Below are 25,337 nucleotides of genomic sequence, written 5' to 3'. Positions count from 1 at the left end.
AGGCCATTCAATAAACAGAATCAAAGAAGCCTCAAAAGATGGTCAAAAACAATTAAAAACACTTTGTAACTAGTGGAGTACTCCCCTGAAAATGAGATTCCAAATCTCAGTGGGACTTTCCTGATAGACAAAAAAAGAAATACAATTTAAAATATCAAAAATCAACCTACAGTTTACTTTGAGTGTAAAATGTTAAACCAAATTGAAACACAATATTTCTAATCTAAAAACCAACAAGTGACTTATCAAAGGAAAAATAAACTACTACTATAAAAAAGCTTTAGAGGGTTAAACAAAAATGTTAAAAGCGCATTCATAAGATTAAATACACACCCAGATTTTCAATGAGTTGTTTTAATCAATAGTGCAAGCTAATTTCAAAGGGCAGAAGGAACTGACCATATTATTACTAAGTACACCCCTAGCATCTCTAATCAAGGCTTAATATTTATCTGGCTATTTCTTCTTTCTCCAAACTCTGCAGCGGTGAGCTACAAAGAAAACTGGGGGCAAATGTGGGCTAAACAAACCAAAACAAGCTTGTGACTAGATAATCAAAGGCTGCATTGTATTTGAATTGGTATAGTCAATTATCTAACCGTGTGTGCCAGGCCTCTCATTATTGTTGTATGAACAGGGCATAATGACGGCTTTGGAGTGATCTACATTACGGTAGAAGCCAGACTGAGCCTTTGTCGGAAATTCAATGCAAACAACGCCGAGAGTGTGGATTCTGTCATAGACTGGGGATGAATTCATGGCAAATATCTGTGAAGGACTAACACAGAGATAAGCACAAACCAGTACATAATGTACTGTATAGTGAAGTCATACAATGAAAATGGCCCAGGTAAATTTGTTGTAGGCTTGTGTTAAAAAAAAACGATGCGGCAATATATTGATACGGATTCACCGTATTGATACTTTTAAATAACGTTAATTTATTATAAATTGTTCGGGCGGCCGTTAGGAAGCAAACTTCTATAGAGGGCGGTAAACAGCGCGCCCACACTCTGGCCGAAGAAGTAGTTCCTTCCCATACGGGTGGAGGAAGGCTGTAACAGGTTGTCACCACCAGCCAAATTTAAGGCAAATATAAGGGGACATTTTGTTTTTTTCATCCAGGGCTCAGAAAAACATGGCTCACATATGCAAAGTTTTGCGCCCATATAGTGAACGTGGGATTCTTGGAGCAGCAGCAGTCTGTTTATGCCATGCTACTCTCATCCGAAGTGAGAAGGAACGTGAAGGAGCTGTGGACCTTATCAGAAGCTGCCTGGGCAGAAGATGCTACTGCAGCCCTATGACATCTTAAAGTCAAGCTCAATATGGCGTGCATTGGCGCACAACTGTGCCAACGAGCAGTTGTAAGAAGCTCTGACTCGGCTATTACAAGAGACATAAAAAAGGCAGTTTCAGAAGACCTAGGAAAGAGGTACTCTGACAAAACATTGGCCTAAAACTGGCCTCTGCACTCGTTTCCCCTTTAAAGTGCTGCCCTTTTTATAAGAGGTGGAGCAAGATGACACCTTAGCTACCGTCGCAACAGAAGCAGCAAAGAGGTCAGAGGTGAGATGATTTTTTGTGCATGTTTTAATGCTTTTGCTGCTACTATACCGGCTGCTTCTCATATTATTCCTGCAACTGCTAATGCTTGCTGATTTATTTTGGAGAGACCTTCTCACTTCCAAAACATCTGGACTCTCTTTTACTCTATTCTGGAAAATATGATGCGACATGATCAGGCAATGAATAGGTACCAGTGTATCAGCAGTGTTCTCCACTGCTGGAGATATTGTGACAGCCCTAGAGAAGCATTGTAAAGCCGGAACATGAAGATCAACTTTTGTTTCTGAACAAAAATCTGCCTCATGTATCATGAGGGAATTGTATCGAGATATACATGTATCGGGATATATATCGTATCGTGACCCTGCATCAGGATACGTATTGTATCGCGAGGGTCTAGCTCTAGTTTGTTTGTCACACAGTAGTTTTGTATAAATTAATCCTGCTTCAAACTTCAGTGAAATGCTACTGGTGTTACCAAATATTCTGCTCTTCTGCTAAGGAAGGAAGGAAGCTAAAACTTCCAATCTCCTCCAACCACAACCAATTGCTCACACTAGTGAGTGAGGATAAATTAAATCATGTATTCAAGCTTGATTTAAAAGACTTTTTTTTTCTTAAAATCGTACGTATTGATATTTTTCCATGAGAATTGATACTTTTTGGGGCCTCGGTTAGAATCAATATAACTACATTCACTGGTAAGGTGGTTACATTTTCTTCCCTAAAGCCAGCTGCACAAGAGAGACCAGGCTAGTGACTCATTGTGACGGAATTGTTAAATACAAATCTTTCTTCATTCCTTTTTAAACTATAAGTCTCAAATGTTGTGATTTGCAGCGATACATCATGATAGAAGCAGAAACAGCCTGTGTGACAAGCAGGACATGGCCTCAGACAAATCAATGCAAATGCCCCTCCTGTTTCTGCCGCTGAGCTCAGAACAACAGGGCTGTGACCGAGCAGGTGAAGCCACACGGAGTAGTTACCACGGAGAGCTTAACCGCACAATGCAAATCAGCTGTCGGCATGGCAACTAGAGAGAGAGAGAGAGAGAGAGAGAGAGAGAGAGAGAGAGAGAGAGAGAGAGAGAGAGAGAGAGAGAGAGAGAGAGAGAGAGAGAGAGCGAGAGAGAGAGAGAGAGCGAGAGAGCGAGAGAGCGAGAGAGCGAGAGAGCGAGAGAGCGAGAGAGCGAGAGAGCGAGAGAGCGAGAGAGCGAGAGAGAGAGAGAGAGAGAGAGAGAGAGATTCTCCCAGAATCTTTTAAAGGGATGGAAAATATGGGGTTTGCATTTTCCTCCAAGGATGGTTTAATGTACCTTCATTATTTCCAAAGGTACATGCACCCTAAACATACTATTACATGGTGTATAGGCCTATTCAACATCAAGAAAGTTGAACATTGGCTACCTAAAACTTAATGATTAATTAAGAATTGAACGCCCTGGACGCACGTCCAAAAAATAAACTCACCAGCAGACGCACGTCTGAGGCGTCCAGCGCACGTGCGCAGTGGAGGAGCAGTTTTGTTTCCCTGTGTAGCTGTTGTCTTGGTGCAATGGTAGAACAGGTGGAGAAAGTGGCTTTAGTGTATTTAAGTCCAAAAACGGAGACGATGGGCTCGGAGGCTTGTCTGGGACCCGCAGATACTTCAGAGGTGAGCAGAGTTTAGTGAATATCTTTATTTGCTCCAAGAGCTGCGTCTTGAGGATTTTTTTTTATTGTTGCAGGGTTTGTTTTGGTCCTTCTTCCGGGTCGTGTGTAGCACGTCACTGGAGCATAATCTCTGATTGGCTGCTGCGCCGCGTCTGACACACAAAAGTTCTGCGTCAGCCGCTCTGGCCGCGCTGGCTGCTCATCCAAAGCAAAGTGTTCAAAGCGTCTGACACTCAAACGCCCCGAGACGCCGCATCCGACGCTCAAAATGCAGAATTTGCTCAACGCCCAAGAGGCGTGTCCACATAGACATAGATGTAAACTGGATGCTTTGACACGTTGGTATGAACGCAGCTTTAGACTTGTTTGTTTGAAGTAGTATTTTAATGATGGAGCTACCTAAAATATGGGATGAAGTTGGGTTTTAGGGATGGTTTATTTCCCCCCCCCCCCCCCATGTCAAATCGGATGACGAGCAATTTTGATTTATCATGTTTGGGATGGGCGTTCCCGCCATCCCTGGATGTACGTAGCAAGACCCCTTGAAAAGAAGGAGAAAGACAGAGAAGGGGTGCGAGATGAAAGCGGCTAGAGATGATATAGACAGGAGGGAAAGAGAGGTAAGGACAGAAGGGAGATACAGAGGAATGGAAGAAAGAAGAGGTTAACTGAGAGAGCAAGAATGGGAGAAATGAAAGTGGAGAGGCAAAAGAAAGAAAGAAAGAAAGAATGACGGGAGTGAAAGAGCAAGAGAAAAAGGAGAGAAAGGAGAGAAAAGAGAGAGGTATCCCCAGGCCCTTCTCGTAAAGTGTCCCATAAATCACCACCCCAGTTGAAGCCAGTCTCAGCAGTCTAGTCGGAGGACGCGTGCGTTTCCAGGCCTCCACTGTTTCCTTCTACCCCTCCGGCCAGCCACTACGCACAGGGTGTCTTAGCGGGGCGAAAATTATGGCAATCATTAGCCAAAGTGGGGATTGGATTAGCGCTAGGACGGTTAAGATTGAATATGTGCAGGAGGAGAGAGGGGAGGAAGGAAGGAGAGGAGGAGAGAGCCAGTCTGGGCGTGCTCAGCCAGCCGTGTAACTCAAGTGGGCTGCAGTAGAAAGTTATTAGAGATCAAATGCGTTTAGAGCAGAGAAATGCTGGACCTGCTGACCCAAACGGTGGATCACATGCAAATAATCACTCAACGCAAGCCACTACAGGGACAAGTGGAGGCCGTTTGAGATTACTTTGGATATTTTTGCAGTTGCTGAGGGGCGTAATAGAGTTTCAATTGTGATTGTATTATGGTATAGCATAATTTAGTTCTGTGTAGTGAATGTGTCAAATAAAACCAGACCAATCTATCATAGTATTGCAACAAAGAAGCAGAAGAGCAAAACTAAGAATGGCATAGCATTAAGATCATAAAGTTTTATTATTTATATTGACTTTTCCATTTTTCCATTTCCATAGACCATTTTAGAACTGGTCTAGATTTAAAGCCAGGTGCCCTCTTAATCTTTTATATTATATAAGACTGGCCAAAAAACACATTTCCTTTTTCTTTGTAAATTTCTTTTGGCACAGCTTTTATTCAGGAGCGCTCTATAGCCAGAAAATTACGGTATTCAAACCAGTCTATCTTCAAGCTGTACCATATTAGGCAAATACTAACGCATACTAACAAACAAAATACTGAATTATGCTAGTGGATGCTATAAGACTAGGGTATTGACACACACATATTATTCCAGTCTCGCACCCAGAAAGTCAATTCCTTTACATACTTACACACATACAAGACTTACTGAAAATATAGCAACATATCGCTATGAATTATCTTCTTCTACTTATAGCAGACACTCAATATGTCAAATGTAGCCCATATGCTAGTCAAAGCTTGCCAGATAATGTTACCAAGATGTCGACATTGCTATCTATAATGCAGTCCCGGGGTCATTCTTTGTCATTGCATAGCCATTTTGTTAGATTTCTTATCCCCTTGCCAGTGTCGGGAACCTTCACGAATGACTAAGCGCACATCTGATGAGGAGACGGGGGCCAAAGCGTTGAGAAAAAATAGCTCATTTTGCTTTCCGTGGCATGCTATTTCCAACATCTATCCACGGCACTCTAAAAAACAATCTAAAAGACATCAACTTCATCTTTTCCCGGGAAAGATTGCACTCCAAGGATTACCACTAGACACAAGGATAGCTAAAATTGTACTCAAGAAGGACAAATGGACATAGAAATGATTATCATGCAACTAACAACTGAGAGGATACAGGATCACATGCTACTAGCCGCTAGCCACAGAAATCCCATATTGAGGTAATTGATCATAGCTGGGATTGCAAGGGCTTTCAGTGAGTGCTACAAGAGTATTTCATTTTACAATTGACCGGGGACATTTTAGCTCACGGGCATGTTCCACTGTGGCTGCCCGAAAGATCTCATTTTCTCATAGCTCTAACCAAAAGTGAGAATAAATATGTCCAATTCACGAGCAAGTTTGATCAAACCTATACACATGTACCAAACCACTTACTGTGCAGTTCAGTCATTTGAATACGGAAGAAAAGCGACACTTACTTATCACATGAAAATAACGTTTTATTTATCCACTAGGAACCTAAATTGCAGAAGGACTAAAATGTCTACTACTACCACCACTACCACTTCCATGACAATTTGCAGTCAACAATAAGATCTTTTACCTTTATTTTAAAATACGACCAGTGCCTTGTTTGACGTCTTGATGACTCAATTTTACAAAATAAAACACTCCATTAAAGGTCTTTCAGTGTGAAGGGGCAGCATTATTACACTAGTAGGGGTCATATTGCTACATAAGTATGGCAGGGAGAAAGTGGTGCGTGGAAATTATTTGCAAAGACAACAACTGGCCCTGATGTGTCAGAGCCAGAGGAAGGAGGGCAAGATGGGAAAAAAACAGAGGGACCAATTTAGAAGGCCATTTCTTTTGTCCATGTAGCGGAGATGGGAGATAGCTCATGTTCTTCCGAAGGGGACACACATATTGGTTTTCTATGCTTCTTTCACGGCATTACAGTTACACTAGCACCGGATTTGTGGAATATGGACGGCTTACGCATGGACAATATGGTGAGGTTACACAACATTTATCAAAGAAGGCAGAAAGCCTTAAGATAAGAAGCTAGGGCGATTTGGGGACATTTTATTGTTTGCGCCGTACCAGAAATATTTGTGGTTAATATGTACTATTAAATGTGTTTGCATCTTTGAATTATTTCTCTTTTTGGCCTTTTCTGTTGAATTCTAGGTGACACTGCATGTTTATAGCCAGGCATATGGACAGAGATCTGGGGGCCTGAGGCAAGAAGCCTCATATGGGTCCTCTCAATAATGAATCTATGGAGCAGTGGGAAGGTCTGTTTTGGGGGCACAATGACATCCAAGGAGTCCTACTCTTTACATGACAAACACAGAGAGGACAAGAGGAGAGCAGTGCAGGTGTGCCACCTCCGTGTCCGCACCTGGTCCTCCCTCATGTCTGCTCCTCGTCCTCCGTGTCCGCTCCTGGCCCTCCATCTGTGTCCGCTCCTGGCCCTCCCTCAGTGTCCGCTCCTGGCCCTCCCTCAGTGTCCGCTCCTGGCCCTCCCTCAGTGTCCACTCCTGGCCCTCCCCCCATCTCCGCTCCTGGCCCTCCCTCAGTGTCCACTCCTGGCCCTCCCTCCATCTCCGCTCCTGGCCCTCCCTCAGTGTCCGCTCCTGGCCCTCCCTCAGTGTCCACTCCTGGCCCTCCCCCCATCTCCGCTCCTGGCCCTCCCCCAGTGTCCACTCCTGGCCCTCCCTCAGTGTCCACTCCTGGCCCTCCCTCCGTGTCCGCTCCTGGCCCTCCATCTGTGTCCGCTCCTGGCCCTCCCTCAGTGTCCACTCCTGGCCCTCCCTCCATCTCCGCTCCTGGCCCTCCCTCCAGCTCCGCTCCTGGCCCTCCCTCCAGCTCCGCTCCTGGCCCTCCCTCCAGCTCCGCTCCTGGCCCTCCCTCCATCTCCGCTCCTGGCCCTCCCTCCAGCTCCGCTCCTGGCCCTCCCTCCAGCTCCGCTCCTGGCCCTCCCTCCATCTCCGCTCCTGGCCCTCCCTCCAGCTCCGCTCCTGGCCCTCCCCCCATCTCCGCTCCTGGCCCTCCCTCAGTGTCCACTCCTGGCCCTCCCTCAGTGTCCACTCCTGGCCCTCCCTCCATCTCCGCTCCTGGCCCTCCCTCCATCTCCGCTCCTGGCCCTCCCTCCAGCTCCGCTCCTGGCCCTCCCTCCATCTCCGCTCCTGGCCCTCCCTCAGTGTCCACTCCTGGCCCTCCCTCCATCTCCGCTCCTGGCCCTCCCTCCATCTCCGCTCCTGGCCCTCCCTCCAGCTCCGCTCCTGGCCCTCCCTCCATCTCCGCTCCTGGCCCTCCCTCCATCTCCGCTCCTGGCCCTCCCTCCATCTCCGCTCCTGGCCCTCCCTCCAGCTCCGCTCCTGGCCCTCCCTCCATCTCCGCTCCTGGCCCTCCCTCAGTGTCCACTCCTGGCCCTCCCTCCATCTCCGCTCCTGGCCCTCCCTCCATCTCCGCTCCTGGCCCTCCCTCCAGCTCCGCTCCTGGCCCTCCCTCCATCTCCGCTCCTGGCCCTCCCTCCATCTCCGCTCCTGGTCCTCCCTCCATGTTCGCTTTCCTGGCCCTCCCTCCATGTCCGCCCCTTGTCACGCCTCACGCTGTTTCAATGGGTTACTCCACTGTTTTGGCTCTGGCATGTCAACATTCTCCATGGGTCTGATTTGTAAACCTTTCAACACGCCACAATAAGGCAGATTATTAACAAGGGCCAACCGTTTATTTTATCGCGCTATTTGTGCGTTTTTTCCAGGCTTTCCGTTTGTCTAGGACTTGTGGCTTGAGCTGTATGCTGCCGCGGTTTGTGACGAAACTTTGACTTAATACAGATGCACTCGCTCCTCCAAACTCATAGGCCTTTTTAAGATGATATTAAGCCTTCAGTCGTTAAGTATAATTTATCAAATTTTTAAAAGGCCAACATAAAAGTGAACAAATTATCTATTAATATGCCTACATTGTCTCTCATCTTATTCTTTAGAACTTAATAAATGGAGTTTCCATTCCGTATCGGTGATGATTGTCCAAACTGAAAATGTAAGCCTAAATTTACAAAACACAAACTATTATCTAACTATTGTCCAAACTCTTAATTATTAGAACCCCCACACAATGATGTCAAGGCTAAAAGTAGCCTTATACATTCAAGTAAAAAAAATGTTTTTAATACTCATTGTTCTGTTTTTCTTCCCTTATTGTTGTGCTGTTTGATATGACAGAATTTTTTTTTTTAACACAGCGTCTGTGTCTCTGGGTTAACCCTGCGACAAGCTGGCTCCTGTCTAGGGTGTACCCCCCTTAAGGCCCAAAGTCACTGGAATAGACTTCAGTCACCCGTGACCCCTAACAGGAACAAGCGGTAGAAAATAAATGAATGAATGTAGTAGTCACATGTTTACTTTCAGTGAAAAAATTGGGGCATATGAGACGATGTTTTACATTTTATAATTACCCAACTAGTTTTCTGTCTGCCCACCGAAGATCAGGTTTATCTTGCTTTAATCTCCCTTATACATTTGTCTGTATCTGTTATTTCTGTTGATTTAAATCAGAATTTTAGCCACATGGAGGCTGTGCTGCCAGCCTGTTGTGAGTTCAGATCCCGGGTCCTGCAATTTACTGCCTGTCCTCCCTTCTTTCTCATCCCCATTTCACACTAAGCTGTCCTGTCTAACAAAGTCTACGGGCCAAAAAAAACCCTTAAAAAAATAAATCAGAATTTGGGAGAACACCTTCACTTTGTTTGTACCTAGTGTGACCTTAGGCTAGATTTGATATTATTTTTGTACTTGTTGAGTCTTTGTATCGTTGTGTTTTAGTTTTTTACCAAAGACAGACCAGTCTTTCATAACGCTTTAAAACTTCAACTTCAAAAATTCCTTTAAGAATTCCTAATCCTACGTCTGAATGCAGCACAACACCTGGCTAAACCAAAACAATGAATGAAAAGCAGCAGGATCCACAAAGAGGCGATTTAGCATTCTTCCTAGCACACGTCTTTGCCTTTGTATGGGTCTAGACATATATTGTAATCTTGGTGATCTACCGCACTTGTCAATTCGGGACATGATGGCGGCAACAAAAATAAATAGCTTTGAATCAGATCGATGTTCAATGATTGCAATGAAAAATGAAGCGAGGATGGTGTGCGGGAATCTCATCTTGTCTGGAATTGGATTTTGAAAAGATTTAAGCGAACAAGACGGTGTTATGCATGTTTTTTGCAGTCACAACAGTCAATAAGGAACGCCACGCAAAGAATGGGACTTTGAAATTGAACAGTAAGCTTGATAATGTAAGTGAACTCAAAAGCTGGACTTGTAATTCAACAATTTCTGTTTCCTAGGGTAGAAAAAATGTAAAAGGAGGACAGTATAGTGTGTCTTTGGTGGGTAAAGTATTAGTGTAAACCAGGTATTCCAGATTAAATTAAGGTTAAGACCAAGTCCAAAATGAGTCTTGATTTAGACCGGTGTTTGTGATGCATTCAAGTCCTGTTAATTCTCAGTTTAGCCTTACTATACTAAATTGATTTTAGTTTATTCTTGGTTATTATTTAGTATCATTATCTGTATATTTTGGTTTTCTTGTAATCAGTCTAAAGGATGTTGTCCTGATGGCTCCATCAAACCCGGAAATGCAACACGCACTGGGACGTTGAAGCAGCTGGGATGAGAATCAGCAAATCCAAGGCCATGGTTCTCAATGGGAAAAAGATGGCTTGCCCCCTTCAGGTGGGTGGGGAGTCCTTGCCCCAAGTGAAGTATCTCTGGGTCTTGTTCATGAGTGAACATGAGCTTTGAAGACTGACCAAAAGGATACAATCTAAATGAGTTTCCGCCGTGGCCGGGCGCTCCCTTAGATATAAGTTGATGAGGTTAGTCACACTAAGTTCCAAGGAGCTCGGAGTAGAACCGCTGCTCCTCCATATCGAGAGGAGCAGTCTGTTTCGGATACCTCCAGGACGCCTTCCTGGGGAGATGTTTGGGAATGTCCCACCGGGAGTGTCTGGGGTGAGGGAATTTGGAAGTCCCTGCTTAAACTGAAGCCCCCGTGACCTGGAACCAGAATTGACTTCTTCACATGAACTCATCCGGAAAGTGTCTCACAGAAAACGTCGGGACTTTTAAAATAAATATTTTGCGCTGATTTGGGGGGAGAAAAGCACGATCCTCTTCCTCTTTTTAAAGATTGTGTGACCCGTAGGTTTTATTGACAGGAGAGTGCAGAGTGAAATGGAGGATGAGAGAGAAGAGAGGACATGCAGTAAATTGTCGGGAATCGAACTCACGACACTGCAGCCGGCTGCACTAGGAGCCTGGCATGAGTGCTAAGTCTTAACCACTCGAACACCGGGCAGCACACAGTCTTTTTTTCTCATCCACAGATGTACAAAGCGCTAATGAGTGAACGTTTTTGAAACACAAAATAGTTCGTATTACTAAAAAATAGGTTGAAGTACGGCCATCGGTGCTGCCATGTTTGTTTTGGTGCAGTGGTTTTGACGTTCACCCCAAACCACAATGCTGCTCTGTGATTGGTCTAGTTCCGCCTACGGGCCCTAAATGTCATGTGATTGGCAAGTTAAACCACTGATGCGGTCTGCAAACCAATCAGCGGGAGCCTAACAAGATGGTTTCTGTGGAGTCTGTCAACTGACAAAAATTGCAAAAAATCATCTTGCCTTTAGGTTAGATTGATTATCTTTGTGCCCTTGAGTAAAACTAGCCTAGGATCCAGACTACATACTTCTCCAATACTTATGAAGAGTGAGTCGGGCGACGACTCCCTTGCCTGCCCCTGAACTGTGCAATCCAGTCTGTTTATATCAGCAATGCCTGTGAAATCTGTGATGTCTTTCTGTCCTTGCAAGATTTATTCATTCATTTTCTTTCCTTCTTTTTGCTATTTAAGTAGCCATATTTATGTTGATACATTGGCTAACACATCTGCCAATCACGCCCATCTGAATTCAGGAAGATGAAAACGATGACCATCAGACTGATTATAATTCTGTATGAAAATACTGAAAGATATCGTTGTGACTTTCCTGGCAAGGATTAGATAACCAGGGCTACAAAAATCATAATCACAATTGTGATTTTAGTTATGTTTTTGAATCAGGATCCAGCTCACACACCCTAAACACAGCTCACACACCCTAAACACAGCTCTAAACACAGCTCACACACCCTAAACACAGCTCACACACCCTAAACACAGCTCTAAACACTCTAAACACAGCTCACACACCCTAAACACAGCTCACACACCCTAAACACAGCTCTAAACACAGCTCACACACCCTAAACACAGCTCACACACCCTAAACACAGCTCTAAACACTCTAAACACAGCTCACACACCCTAAACACAGCTCACACACCCTAAACACAGCTCACACACTCTAAACACAGCTCACACACCCTAAACACAGCTCTAAACACAGCTCACACACTCTAAACACAGCTCACACACCCTAAACACAGCTCTAAACACAGCTCACACACCCTAAACACAGCTCACACACCCTAAACACAGCTCACACACCCTAAACACAGTTCACACACCCTAAACACAGCTCACACACCCTAAACACAGCTCACACACTCTAAACACAGCTCACACACCCTAAACACAGCTCTAAACACAGCTCACACACCCTAAACACAGCTCACACACTCTAAACACAGCTCACACACCCTAAACACAGCTCTAAACACAGCTCACACACCCTAAACACAGCTCACACACCCTAAACACAGCTCACACACCCTAAACACAGTTCACACACCCTAAACACAGCTCACACACCCTAAACACAGCTCACACACCCTAAACACAGCTCACACACTCTAAACACAACTCACACACTCTAAACACAACTCACACACTCTAAACACAACTCACACACTCTAAACACAGCTCACACACTCTAAACACAGCTCACACACTCTAAACACAGCTCACACACTCTAAACAAAGCTCACACACTCTAAACACAGCTCACACACCCTAAACACAACTCACACACTCTAAACACAGTTCACACACCCTAAACACAGCTCACACACTCTAAACACAGCTCACACACTCTAAACACAGCTCACACACCCTAAACACAACTCACACACTCTAAACACAGCTCACACACTCTAAACACAGCTCACACACCCTAAACACAACTCACACACCCTAAACACAGCTCACACACCCTAAACACAGCTCACACACCCTAAACACAACTCACACACTCTAAACACAGCTCACACACTCTAAACACAGCTCACACACCCTAAACACAACTCACACACCCTAAACAAAGCTCACACACTCTAAACACAGCTCACACACCCTAAACACAACTCACACACTCTAAACACAGTTCACACACCCTAAACACAGCTCACACACTCTAAACACAGCTCACACACTCTAAACACAGCTCACACACCCTAAACACAACTCACACACTCTAAACACAGCTCACACACCCTAAACACAGCTCACACACCCTAAACACAACTCACACACCCTAAACACAGCTCACACACCCTAAACACAGCTCACACACCCTAAACACAGCTCACACACCCTAAACACAGCTCACACGCTCTAAACACAGTTCACACACCCTAAACACAGTTCACACACCCTAAACACAGCTCACACACTCTAAACACAGCTCACACACCCTAAACACAACTCACACACTCTAAACACAGCTCACACACCCTAAACACAGCTCACACACCCTAAACACAACTCACACACCCTAAACACAGCTCACACACCCTAAACACAGCTCACACATTCTAAACACAGCTAAAAAAAGAAAATGTTTTGTAGTTTGCTGAAGATGTTCTATTACCTTAATATTTAGCCATTTGATCATAACAAGGGTAATAGCGACTTTGATTACTGGGATTAATTGAGCAGCCCTATAAAACACTAAAACAACTTGCCTCTAAAAGCTGCTTAACTATTAGTACTAAAACTATACTGTAACTACACCACCACTACCACTTGCTACCATTACTTCTCCCATCAGTACTACCACTACTTCGACTACTGCTGCATAAAAATGCATGGTAGGTTACCTTTACACACTGTAAAGGTGGCCGTCTTCTTGCTCATTTCCCCATTTCCATCTTATTAATGTCTTATCTAATGTCAGTGATTTAGGTGCTTCCAATTCAAGCCCTCCATTCATTCCTCCTCCACAAATCCTGCTCAATTGCACCGATCAGTCGTACTCTGTCGGTCCAATATCCCACAGCACAGAGACAAGCCCTATTTCCCACCAACATTAATGAAGTCCTCCATTTGAAAAAGACTTTGACCGCCCCGGCCCGTGATTACAAAAGCCAAGGCCAATGCTCTATAGTGACAGGTCCGGGAAAATTAAAAGTATCAATCAAGAGCGGAGAGGTGAAAGTGGTTGATGTCTTTAGATTCAAACGCGGATGGGATGAAGGAGGGGGCAGGTAAAATGAATGAAGAGGTGTCACGGTGCATTTGGGGGGGAAAGAGGGTTTAGCGAGGCAGAATGCTGGGTAATCATAAAAGAAGAGGTAACGGGAAGTGTTGCAAATGACGCTGTAGAAGTAGAAGAGGCAGTAGCAACAATGGTAACAGGCAGTATGTGAAGGGATAGTGATTGGAAAGAAAATGTACAAGTAGTAGTAAAAGTAATGCCCTTCCTGGTATCACATCTTTTAACTAACAATTATCAAACAACACAACAACAATAAGAACACAGTGTGTGCTCCAAACTAGAATGTAATGTTCATATGGTCGTTGACTATTAAATAAATAAGACGTAGAAGCAATATACCTAATAGTAAAACGTTTTGATTGAATGTAGGTTGGAGTGCACGGGAGAAATTATTATTATAAACATAATTTAAGGTTTAATACAATTTGTCACTACAATATAGAGCAACTTAGTCCAATTTCACATGCTGTTTTGGTTTTTCATAACCAATAAATGGTATTAAGCAATTATATTATTGTGACCGTTCACAGTATGGATAAATACTGGCTTAAGTTGTCAGAAGGAGGGGAAAATAAAGCAAATAACACTCGTAGAAAGAGTAAAAAGCCTGAATTTAGAAAATGTAATGAATGGTAAAATATTTCAAAATCCACTAAAGAATTTGACAGCAAAAGGTTGACGATACCACACTTTGTCCATCCCTAGTCATCCAGAACCTTTACTTTCTCTTTGACACTAATCCCACATTCAAACTGTCATATTCATGTGCAATTACTGTCGTGATTCATGTGCAATTACTGTGCAATTCATGTGCAATTACTGTCGTGATTCATGTGCAATTACTGTGCAATTCATGTGCAATTACTGTCGTGATTCATGTGCAATTACTGTGAAATTCATGTGCAATTACTGTCGTGATTCATGTGCAATTACTGTGCAATTCATGTGCAATTACTGTCGTGATTCATGTGCAATTACTGTGCAATTCATGTGCAATTACTGTCGTGATTCATGTGCAATTACTGTGCAATTCATGTGCAATTACTGTCGTGATTCATGTGCAATTACTGTGCAATTCATGTGCAATTACTGTCGTGATTCATGTGCAATTACTGTGCAATTTATGTGCAATTACTGTCGTGATCACATGCAATGGTATTTATTTATTTATTTTTATCTTTATTATTTTTCCCCTCCATCCCTTGTTGGGAAATGGGAGGTTTTGTCTATAGGAGTTTTTGTTTTTAAGAGATCTTCTATTGAGAGTGTTTTTCAAACTTCCTATAAGTGATCTGTTCTTTTCTTCTGTATCTACCTCTGTATCTACCTGCGTTGCAACAATGAAATTTCCCCATGTGTGGACAATAAAGGATTATCTTATCTTATCTTAAACAGCATGACAACCAAATAACCCTTTCATCCTCTGCTGCTGAAACCCTGATTTACACCATCCTCACCTCCAGATGAGACTATTGCTGTAGCCGAAACACTCAAATACATCCAGAATTCTGCTTCCTGCCTTCCAAGTCCTACACAACCTGCCTCCTTCCTTCTTCCCAGACCTGCTCCACCACCACGCTCCACCATGCTCCACCCCGCTCCCTCCGACTCCTGCCCCTCTCCTGCACCAACCTCCCACCTTCAAGAAAAACCTCACGAACCATCTGTTAAATTCATTTCCCTTTACTGTTTCACATCTTTTCTATATATGTTGTGTGATTTACTGTATCTTCTATAAATTGACACTTCTGATTGTTTTGTAAAGCGTCTTTGACTGTCCTGAAAGTTGCAACTTAAAATAAAAAGTGTCAATGTCACAGGATAAACTTGACCATCAGGAATAGGACAAAAAAATACTGCGGTGTGATGACATAATCTGTCTTTAAATCAATTTGGGAGAGAGAGCTCTTGACTGGGCTCAATATGTAGCTCGGGGGCTTGTGTTAAGTGGCCTCTGCTGCTTACCTATTAATTCATGTGCTGCCTCTAGGCTCTGTGGTCCAGTTTAACCCCACGGGAACGAGAAGGGGAGCTAAAGCGAAAACGTCCACGTAAAGTAAATGGGATTAGGAATAAGGGAGGCTGCATGTTAAGAGTCAGATAATGACTGTGGCGTATTCTGGTGCAGCGTGTAGGCCACGGGAGGTAAGCGAATGCGATCGAAATAACATTTAGACTGCGTTCACTCTTAAACACACAAGCCACATCAAACCTGGGACTGGACCTACCAACTAAACCCGGACTAGACTTGGATTTAAACCTGGGCAAGAACGAGACCAAACCAAAAAATCAAAACAGCACTAAAACGACAAGTTTGAATGGTAAAGCAGTGTCCTATTTTGAGCAAACTATAATCCATGATGTGTGCACAGAAGGAGCAATGATACATATTTGCAAGAAGAGCAAAGGTTATCAAAAATTGCAGATGGATCATGTCGTTTTAAGTCCTAAAAGGCTACCCCAAACCGTATTCAGCTTTAAAGATACAGACATTGGACAACTGGACTTACACGTTCAGATATGGCAGACACATTTTATGCAGAATAAAGCTGCACTGTGCCACTTTTCTGATGGGCAGTGCCACTTGCTCGTCTCTGTGGAGCTGTTATTGCTTTGGCTGGAATGTTTCATAGTATATTTGAATCTTATGGTGATTTTATAGCACCTTGACGGACATTCTTACCATGAGCAAGGTCGTCTGTCCGCATTTATGATAGTTTTGTCTCCTGCTCATCTCCTGCTCGTCTCCGTGGTGATAAGATACGTTTAACGCCGCGTACTGTGGAGACAATCGGGTGGCAGACGGTAGAAAACTTAGTGCACCTTTAAATAATGGTTTTGTCAGCTAAAAGGCAAACGCCATTGCTTTTCTTAACCCCATGATTGTCTAAAAATGTCAAAGAAGCCATTCAAAGTGAAAATGAATGATGCAAATGCACATTACCTCAAGGCTTCAATTATGTTGGGATTGCATGGGTCATATTGTATAAAATGTCAACCCCATATAAAACATTAGTGCCTTATCAGTGTTCAAAATGGCACGTCTACTGCACTTGTCCCTGGAATTGCTTTTTTATGCACTTGGATACAACAAACACAGACAATGAAAAGAGTCAAAACCTTTCACTGAATAGATGTATACCGACTAAATGTACAATAAAGTTACACCAAAAATAATTAAGATATTGCTCACGTAATAATAAACACACAATGGTCAGGAAAAAAGTGACAAAATTAACCAAGTAGCTTTTCTTTTTTTCTTCTTTTTTTAAATCAATCTGGCATCTTAAAAAAAGAAAAAAATATATAAATCTTGGACACACTGCCTTTATAAACTTCCATAAATTATATAGACCTTTCAAACCGTTACACATCTTGGACGGAAGGTGGAAAGAGTAAAAGCAAAGATGATGCCATATTCACATTGGCACAAAAAAAGTGTCACATTCGGAGAAACCAGCTCCAAATTGCCCAAGACTTGTGCCAACTATTCTACGCCAAAAATCTAGATATCTTCTTTGTTACCTTGTGGTTTTAACTGCCCATACGTGTCCTACCTCGTCCATCTAATTCAAAAAAACGGGTCTTAACGTGCAACTGCAATGCTGCCACTGTTGGGGAGAGCTGACTCGTCAAGCAATCACTCAAACACATCAGAGGGACAAAACACGTACTAAATCGTGGATCGTTCCTCGCCTCCCTCCGCTGCGCTCACGGCGGACACCCACATCCACTCGGGCTGACGCACCGATATGCAAATTACGCGCAGTTATACAATGTTTCCAGGCGATGAGAGCTTCTCGCCGTGTATGCATCCCGAGCTGGTCTTCCGTTGCTAAAACGACCACGGGGGGATACAGAGCGCCCCCTTTTTTTTTTTGATTCTACCACTGTCATACTGCAGCTGCAAATAGTCCCAGCCAAAAGAGAGACGCGGCGAGGAGAGGAGCGAGGAGACCAAAACATCCTAATCCGCATTAAGTGCCGCATATGAGTAAATTAGCGGCGGATGACATCGGGAAAAAGAGTCCCCGGCGTGTGTAAAACAACTTTATGAACACAAATGCGACGTGTAACTTACCGACAAGCGATCGCCCGAACGAAAGAAGCGAGGAGAGTGCGTCAAATATAGTCCAAATCTCCAAAACGGGTGAAAGGAAGAAAAAAAAAAAGCGTTGCGCGTCTATAATCCGACCATTACATATTGGAATCCAGTTGACATTCACAAAAAGAAAGAAGGAAATGGAATAAAGAAGTAGTTGGTTAGTTGCAGAAGCGAAGGGGGGACATGGCGGGGTTATGGTCAAGCGCAGGATCAATGAAGGGCAATATCACGCGCGCCAATTAGTCTGATTATCCGGTCCGACCAGGCAAGCGCGCGTGGGAGGAGGAAGTGGAGGTGGTGGAGGAGGATGAGGAGAAAGAAAAGGAGGAAGAGGACGCTGGCCTGGCGCGCGCGGGTTGGCCAAAGTGGTGCGATGTGCGCGAGGAAGGGAACAGGAGGCACGCCGGGAGATGCCGTTTCTCTGATGACTGAACCCCCCTCTCGTGCGCTCTGTCTCCCGCTCGCTCTCTCCTCGCTCCTCAGCGCGGAGCGTCAAAGCGGCGGAAGTGTGCGTGAAGAACGTGGTAAATGAGCGCAAATCCGGTTTCAGAGTAAAAGCGCTGCTGCATTTGAGAAAACGTGAACGTCGTGGCTGTTGTTGTTGTTGTTGTTGTTGTTGTTGTTGTTGTTGTTGTTGTTTTCATCTAAAACTGGCAGCTTACATAAACCAAAACGTGTAATCATTTATTTAAAAAAAAAAATATATATATATATATAAAAATATCCTAAATGATAATCAAACCCCCACATAGTTGAATTATGGCATATCAAATACTCAATAAATCCTAATAAATCATCAATCGTTATGTTTAAGTCCACGAAATCCCTCTTTTGTTCAGTAGTGGTCCATGCAGAGAAGCTATTAATCCAAACAAACATATATATTTTTTTTGAGAAATCAAGATGTTTTGATTTTCATTAAAAAGCTATTTACAATTAATCCAAAGTTCCCATGTTTGTTAATTTTCATGAGCCTGTAAGGATATATTTACTCGAAACATCAACCAGTCTTGTCTTACATAATATATTTACATCAAAGATAGTCTTGGCATTTAATTTAGAAAGTTTCATACACACAACCCTGATGCATTGCAAAAAAAGGTAGTCGATATTTTCAAATAACCTACAACAAAATAGCAAACCTAATATTTTGAAATGGTTCAGGTATGGCAATATTAGAGCGTTAGATGAGGGGGCTTTTAATTACACTTTTAATTTGAAAGGTTTATCGGATGTGCACTCTTCGCTGTACGTGAAACTTGACGCTGCCGGTGAAGCTGCGCGTTCTTCTGGACCCCTCATTCCGCACGAGGCGCTGGATCAAACCGTGACTTTACGCGCGCACGTGAACGAGCAGCACATCATCCCACGGCTTTTAAAAACCACAGAGTCTGTCAAATGAAGAGATGAAGAGTATATTCTGTCTGTTGCCGCCACACTGCAGTTTGGACACGCTGAAGGAGAAGAACCTGCGTCAAATGAAATCATGTACGCACGTATTTGGATTAACAGGACGCGTCATCCTCATGGCTCAAAACAATATTAATATAGCAATTCAAAGCTGTTTAGAAAGCAATTCAGAGTTTTACTTTTAGTAAATGGTATTGAAATAAATACAAAATAAAATGTAAACAACAGATTTACAAGAGTCATTAAAAAAGTCTGATTCATGCAGTGAAAGTCATAATTACCTCATTTAATTCAAAACGTATTTAAGCACTTTTTAAACTCTTTCAAAATGTCAAAGGATAAAGGAAAATATTCCAATATTTAGACAGATTTACTTTTTAATCTGTTTATCTTTTCTCATACTATATATTGTATCGTGTCTTTGTGCTGCTGCTGCTGCTGCTGCTGCTGTTGCTGCTGCTGCTGCTGCTGCTGCTGCTGCTTGGCCAGGTTAAGTTTACAACATTTGTAAACCCAATTTTGTGTTTCAGAAGGCTCAAACCCACCTCTGCCCACCACCAATGAGTCTTTGCTCATTGCAAAACCAAAAAAGCAAGACATCTTTGTAAAACTTAACATTTTATGGTGCCCAAAAGTGACCCCAACAAACCCCGTTGCCTATGTTAACGTTGGGACACAGACATCCGATTATATGGCACGTCACATCTGCCCGAGTCCAGCCATGCCAGCAGCGAGCACTAGCAAAGTGGCAGCGAGGCGAGGCCATTTACGGAGCAGAACCGTGGATCAATGGCGAGTTTGTCCACAGACTCGCTCATTAGGACCCAGCTATTCAAGTCAGGGCTGTAGAAATGACAAAGACATCTTCACAAGTACGCATCTCGCCTCCCCCCTCAAAGCCCGGCACTCATACAAATTCGGCACACGGCAGAACAGCGCCAGGGGCAAAAATCTTGACAGGGCTAAAGCCCAGTCAAGTTTTAAAGCTGTGTAGTTTTTGGACTTTCACAGGATGTTTTGTTAGATGCCTTAGTTTTAGATCAACTCTTACGGGGAAAATGTCTTCTTGTTTTCTTACTATTTGAAGTGCATTAAGTAACTTTTCTGGTGGAGGCTTTGTCACCTGCTTATCTCCTTGGATATGTTCTTACTTTGGCAAGAATTTTCCAAAGTATGGCATTAAACTTATCTATCTCCTTGGAGACAAGCAGGGGATGCTACCAGACATATTAAACTACAGGTCAGATCTCCACTCACAGTAAGAAAACATGTTTAAGCTCAATGTTTTTTGCTCAATAGAAACAGCTGTATTTTAAAAAAAAGGCAAGATTGTTAAGTTTTAATGTCATACTGTGGAACATTCCAGGCGATACCGAGATTCCCCAAGCTGGTACTGACACAAACGTAAGGCACATTATAATATATTCCAGATCTATTTGATTATTCATTGTGATTTCATTGTTATGGTTATGTGGACATGACGGCGAATGATTTTCAGACTGGGATTTCGAGATAGAGCCAAATGTACACAGTACTTCTTTGCCTTTAAAGGTCCTCAGCCTCTTCATTAATACAGTTGGTAGTTTCCATTTGTCTTCTGGAGGATCTGTGGGCAATGAGTCCTCGGTCAGTCATAAAGAGCTGTACCTGAAGTGTGCTTTAGAGACAGAGACCGGGGCCGTCACATCCATCTTATTTTGAACACTGAGAAGGACATAGACTCATGTGGTGATAAATACTCTCTTGTGTGGGAGGCATTCAGAGCAGATGTAAAGCGCTTAAGCAATTTGCAAATGCAGGTAGTATTTACTAACTTTAGAATAAATAGTTATTTTACTTTTCTTTTTTTTTTAACTTTAATTAGAGTAATATCATTTTAATTTTTGACGTTGTAACAGCATCCGTATAATTCCAGTTTGACATTTTAAAAGAGGTAGTTAGAAAAAAATACTTTTATAATCCCTTCAAAATACCGTTATTTTAATAATTTCATATATATAATGTTGAATAATAGTCTTGATAGTTGTAACTCTATTCAACTTGTAATAATCAAGATTGTATTGAAATATATTACATACTCATACTCATTTAATTTGATAACTGGAACTCATACCAACTTCATCAGGTAAAGTAGTAGTAGTAGTAGTAGTAGTAGTAGTAGTAGTAGTAGTAGTAGTAGTAGTAGTAGTAGTAGTAGTAGGTAGTAGTAGTAGTAGTAGTAGTAGTAGTAGTAGTAGTAGTAGTAGTAGTAGGTAGTAGTAGTAGTAGTAGTAGTAGTAGTTTTGGATGGCAGGAGCAAAGTACATGTCCTAAATTCACATTATTGCAAAACACTTCCAAACTGCTTTTAAAAGACAGTAAATTTCTCTTTGTTCTCATAAATATGTCCAATCTTTCATAAGACGCTAATTTGGAGATTTATTTCTACTTGACAACAGTAATAAGAGGCAATAAGCAGCTTTATAGTCGACCAATTAAAAGTGACATGTCTACTGATGAGCTGTTTGCAACGTACGTCTGGGGCAGAAACACAATGATTGGAGGGGGGAGGGGAAAATCTTCAAATTCAAGGTTAATTTAGATGTTTGTGAGATCATTTATGTACCAAAAAACATATGTAAGAGACATTTCAGACAGCAAAAAAGATGAGAAAAAAAAGATAAGTAATTTTAGCAATTACTTCATAAATGGCGTTTAAAAATGTATCTTTTCTGGCAGAGGGTTTTCCCATGGATTATTGTGTGGTGCCCGTTTTTCAAGGGAGTATTTGAGAATTTAAACAGTGCACTTTTCATTTGAGCTTCTAATGTTTGGTGAAAAGGTTATAAATACATCTATAGTTCTTTACTGACTCAGGGAAGAACATGAGCAACGACTTGATTGCATCTTTCCATTTTCTGTTTTGAATTATGGAACGTTTCAGTCAATTAATTAGCATCAAAACAATCATTACAAAACAGCAGGAGTTCATTAATTGATTATAGACTCTAACTAAATTCACAAATCAACAACTCACACGTTTTCATTTAAGTTCATTTAGTTTGCTCGCCCAAAGTACATTTCAGTACAATACAATTATATGTGACATTAATAGATTTTTGCACTGCAACAAGGGCCTGGATTTGATCGTCAGAATTTGCATGTTCTACCTGTGTCTGGTTGGATGCTCTGGTTCATTTAAACATATCTTTTACACATACAGGCTTCCACACTGCAAATATACATGTAGTACTAATCAGCCAGGCAAATTTTAACTTCAAATCCTATTGTATTGTCTTCAATGAAGTGAAGCAGTGAGATCTCTGTGAGCAGTGCGAGTATAAAAGGCTGGACCATATGTCGTACCCCCGTTCCCTCAGCTGGCTCTAAAACCTAACATGGACGCGATAGAGAGAAGAAAACCCTTCTGCAAATACGGATAATGTTTCAAATTGGGCTAATGAGGTAAGGATGGGAAGAGGGGATTTACACAGACAAAAAATAGGTCTTATAGGTCCAAATACCCTATTCTAATTGCCTGTTTTCAGATGACCTTCACTCAGATGGTCGCAGTTTTCTTACTTAGTGTTTTCAAACTGAATACACAAGATAACTATCAATAACAATAATAAATCATTGTAATTTAAGCTGATGTCCGTCACTGCAATATGAATAAGAGTTACATTTGTAAGTGTTTGAGTTTGAATTTCCAATTGTTGAAACTGTACATTACTGTAGAACATTGGACTACTTTGTTGTGGCTATAGGATATAATTACAATACTTTCATCATAATTGTTATGAAATGAATGAAGTACAATGTCATTTGGATGAAAAATGTTTAATATATATTGAGGGGTCCTGATGATTTGAAGTACTTTAGGATAAATAGTGGACTGCTCACCTTACTGATGGAGGGTTCTCCAACGTCTCCATGGAGATATTTATTGCTTTGTCTGGAATGTTCCACAGTGTGACATTAAATTCAGCAATGAAGACAAGCAGAGGATGCCACCACACCAGAGAGAAGTTATCGTGATACTAAGCACGTGCAACATTCCAGGCAAAACAGTAACATCCTCCACCAGAAAAGTGACATTGTGCACCTTTAATAATCAATAGTTACAGTTATTAAAGCAAATGTATCTGCAAGTAAAACTAACACATGCATGGGTATAAAGGTTGCAAGTTGTCCAACATAAGTGGATTTCCTGTGTTCAGTTTTTGTGGATTCTTTGACAAATTCACTTCAGAACTCATTCTACAGAATTCATAAAGTGTAGAACTCCTGGATTTGTGGAGTCAGCTGCAACTCATCATTTCTATCCACTGCTCACTGCATTCTGAATTATTATAATAACCAAAGTGCATTACATTGAAAGTGTAACAGATGTATTCACTTCTGAAAACATCTTGTTGCTTGTCTAGTGAAAGATCTGCATCAAACCACATTTCATTTGATGAAAAGAAAAAGCTTTGAAGGCCATCTGAGAAGAAACGGGAACAAGCCGGAACAACTGTTTTCCTCGATCCAGTAACTTTCCTGGATATTAAACCTTAAACCTTGTATATCATAAACACGCTGTTGTAAACAAACAAAGCCCAGATGAGGCATGTATGAGTCTCTCAGTTGCTCCGAGTCACAGGTCTGGCTCCACGCTCACGTCTTATTGAGAAAAGCTGCAAAATGTGGTTTTGGGAAGTAGTCAGGACGAGACGAGGAATAGATATCTCCGGACATACGTGTAATTTTGGGCTGGCGCTGGCCTTTTGGGTGAAAACAAACTGTGGTAACAATAGGCGGGAGAAACAAATTGTTAAAATGTTATATTTTTGCTCCAAAATACAACTACATATTGATACTGTTGACACAGCAGCCATAGATGGAGAAGTTGGAGAGTATTTTAATTTCCTTTTTACTTCCCTCCTGCAGTGTGTGCAAACCTGGTCAAGAACTACAGAAAACAAATGACATCAGCAATTTTAAACAAAGGCTTCTATACCAAATATTAACATAGATCTTTTTCAGGTGTTCAAATACTTATTTGCAGCAATAACATTGTTTTAACAAAATTGTTTTAAAATCATAGTTTGTTTTTTTATGCACCTACGATGAAAATTCCGACCTGTCCATAATTTCTAAGTGGGAAAACACGAAAAATTTCAGGCTGTTCAGATACTGTGATGGAAAGTAAAAAACAATGACAACGGTGCAGTGCTCTACGAGTTTAAACATGCTAAAAGAGGGAACATTTTTTAAGAAGATCAGTAAAACATGAATACTTAACAATAATCTATCAATTGATAATTTTATTGATTGTAAGTTATTGCTAATGTTATTGCCAGTGTAATAAAACATGTATTATTACTTAAACTGTAATGTGAAGGTGTCCTACTTATTTCAGATGACCATCTTTGAAACTTTTGTGAGCGTGGAACAATGATGTTACAGGTGTTACATCTATATGTCTTCACAAATATATTACATCTGTACATCACGTCACCTTTACAACATCAGTTATGACTCTGAGAATAAAGTATACATTTATTTGCCATTTTATAGCAGCCACCATTATATAGATAGATGCCTGAATAATTTACATAGACTAAAAAATGAAACATTCCAAACAATGTTGAAAGTGAAAAATGAGCAATAATGCATAATGATATTCAAGGTAAATAAAAATAAATAGATTAAGATGATGGTGTCTTTTGAGGGTCCTGTACAGCAAGGCAAGGCAAGTTTGTTTGCAAGTTTAGGAGAGCACAATAGGAGCAACAAAAAATGCATTAAAATCACAAAGACATGTAATTTCTAAATCCTGTTTAGTGATGGCTGTTCTAGTTGTTCAGATTATTTACATCAAGTATACCAAATGAGTTGAGAGCAGAAATAAGGCTTGTGCAGTAGAAAAAAGACGTGAGCGCAAGAAGAGTCACTCGCACGCTGAGAAAGAGTTTGAGCGTCAACAACAACAACAACAACAATACATACAATATACAC

At 41.9% G+C, this 25,337-nt stretch overlaps 1 protein-coding gene across 2 annotated transcripts in view; it reads right to left on the bottom strand.

The window, feature by feature from the left end:
- LOC140346403 (interleukin-1 receptor accessory protein-like 1) overlaps positions 1 to 18,396 on the bottom strand; it is a 351,979-nt gene extending 333,583 nt beyond the window's left edge. Inside the window, exon 1 of one of the 2 annotated variants that reach the window (XM_072432558.1) lies at positions 17,922 to 18,396. The gene's annotated coding sequence lies outside the window, so the exon portion shown is untranslated. The remainder of the gene's footprint in view (positions 1 to 17,921) is intronic. The other variant, XM_072432477.1, reaches the window with a different exon arrangement.
- Positions 18,397 to 25,337: the final 6,941 nt, after the last annotated feature.

This window comes from Eucyclogobius newberryi, unplaced genomic scaffold (assembly GCF_026437365.1).
Source record: "Eucyclogobius newberryi isolate DKJ021-1_F unplaced genomic scaffold, fEucNew1.0.hap1 SCAF_1, whole genome shotgun sequence".
Lineage (NCBI taxonomy): Eukaryota > Metazoa > Chordata > Actinopteri > Gobiiformes > Gobiidae > Eucyclogobius > Eucyclogobius newberryi.
This window is presented reverse-complemented; position numbering and strand designations above follow the sequence as displayed.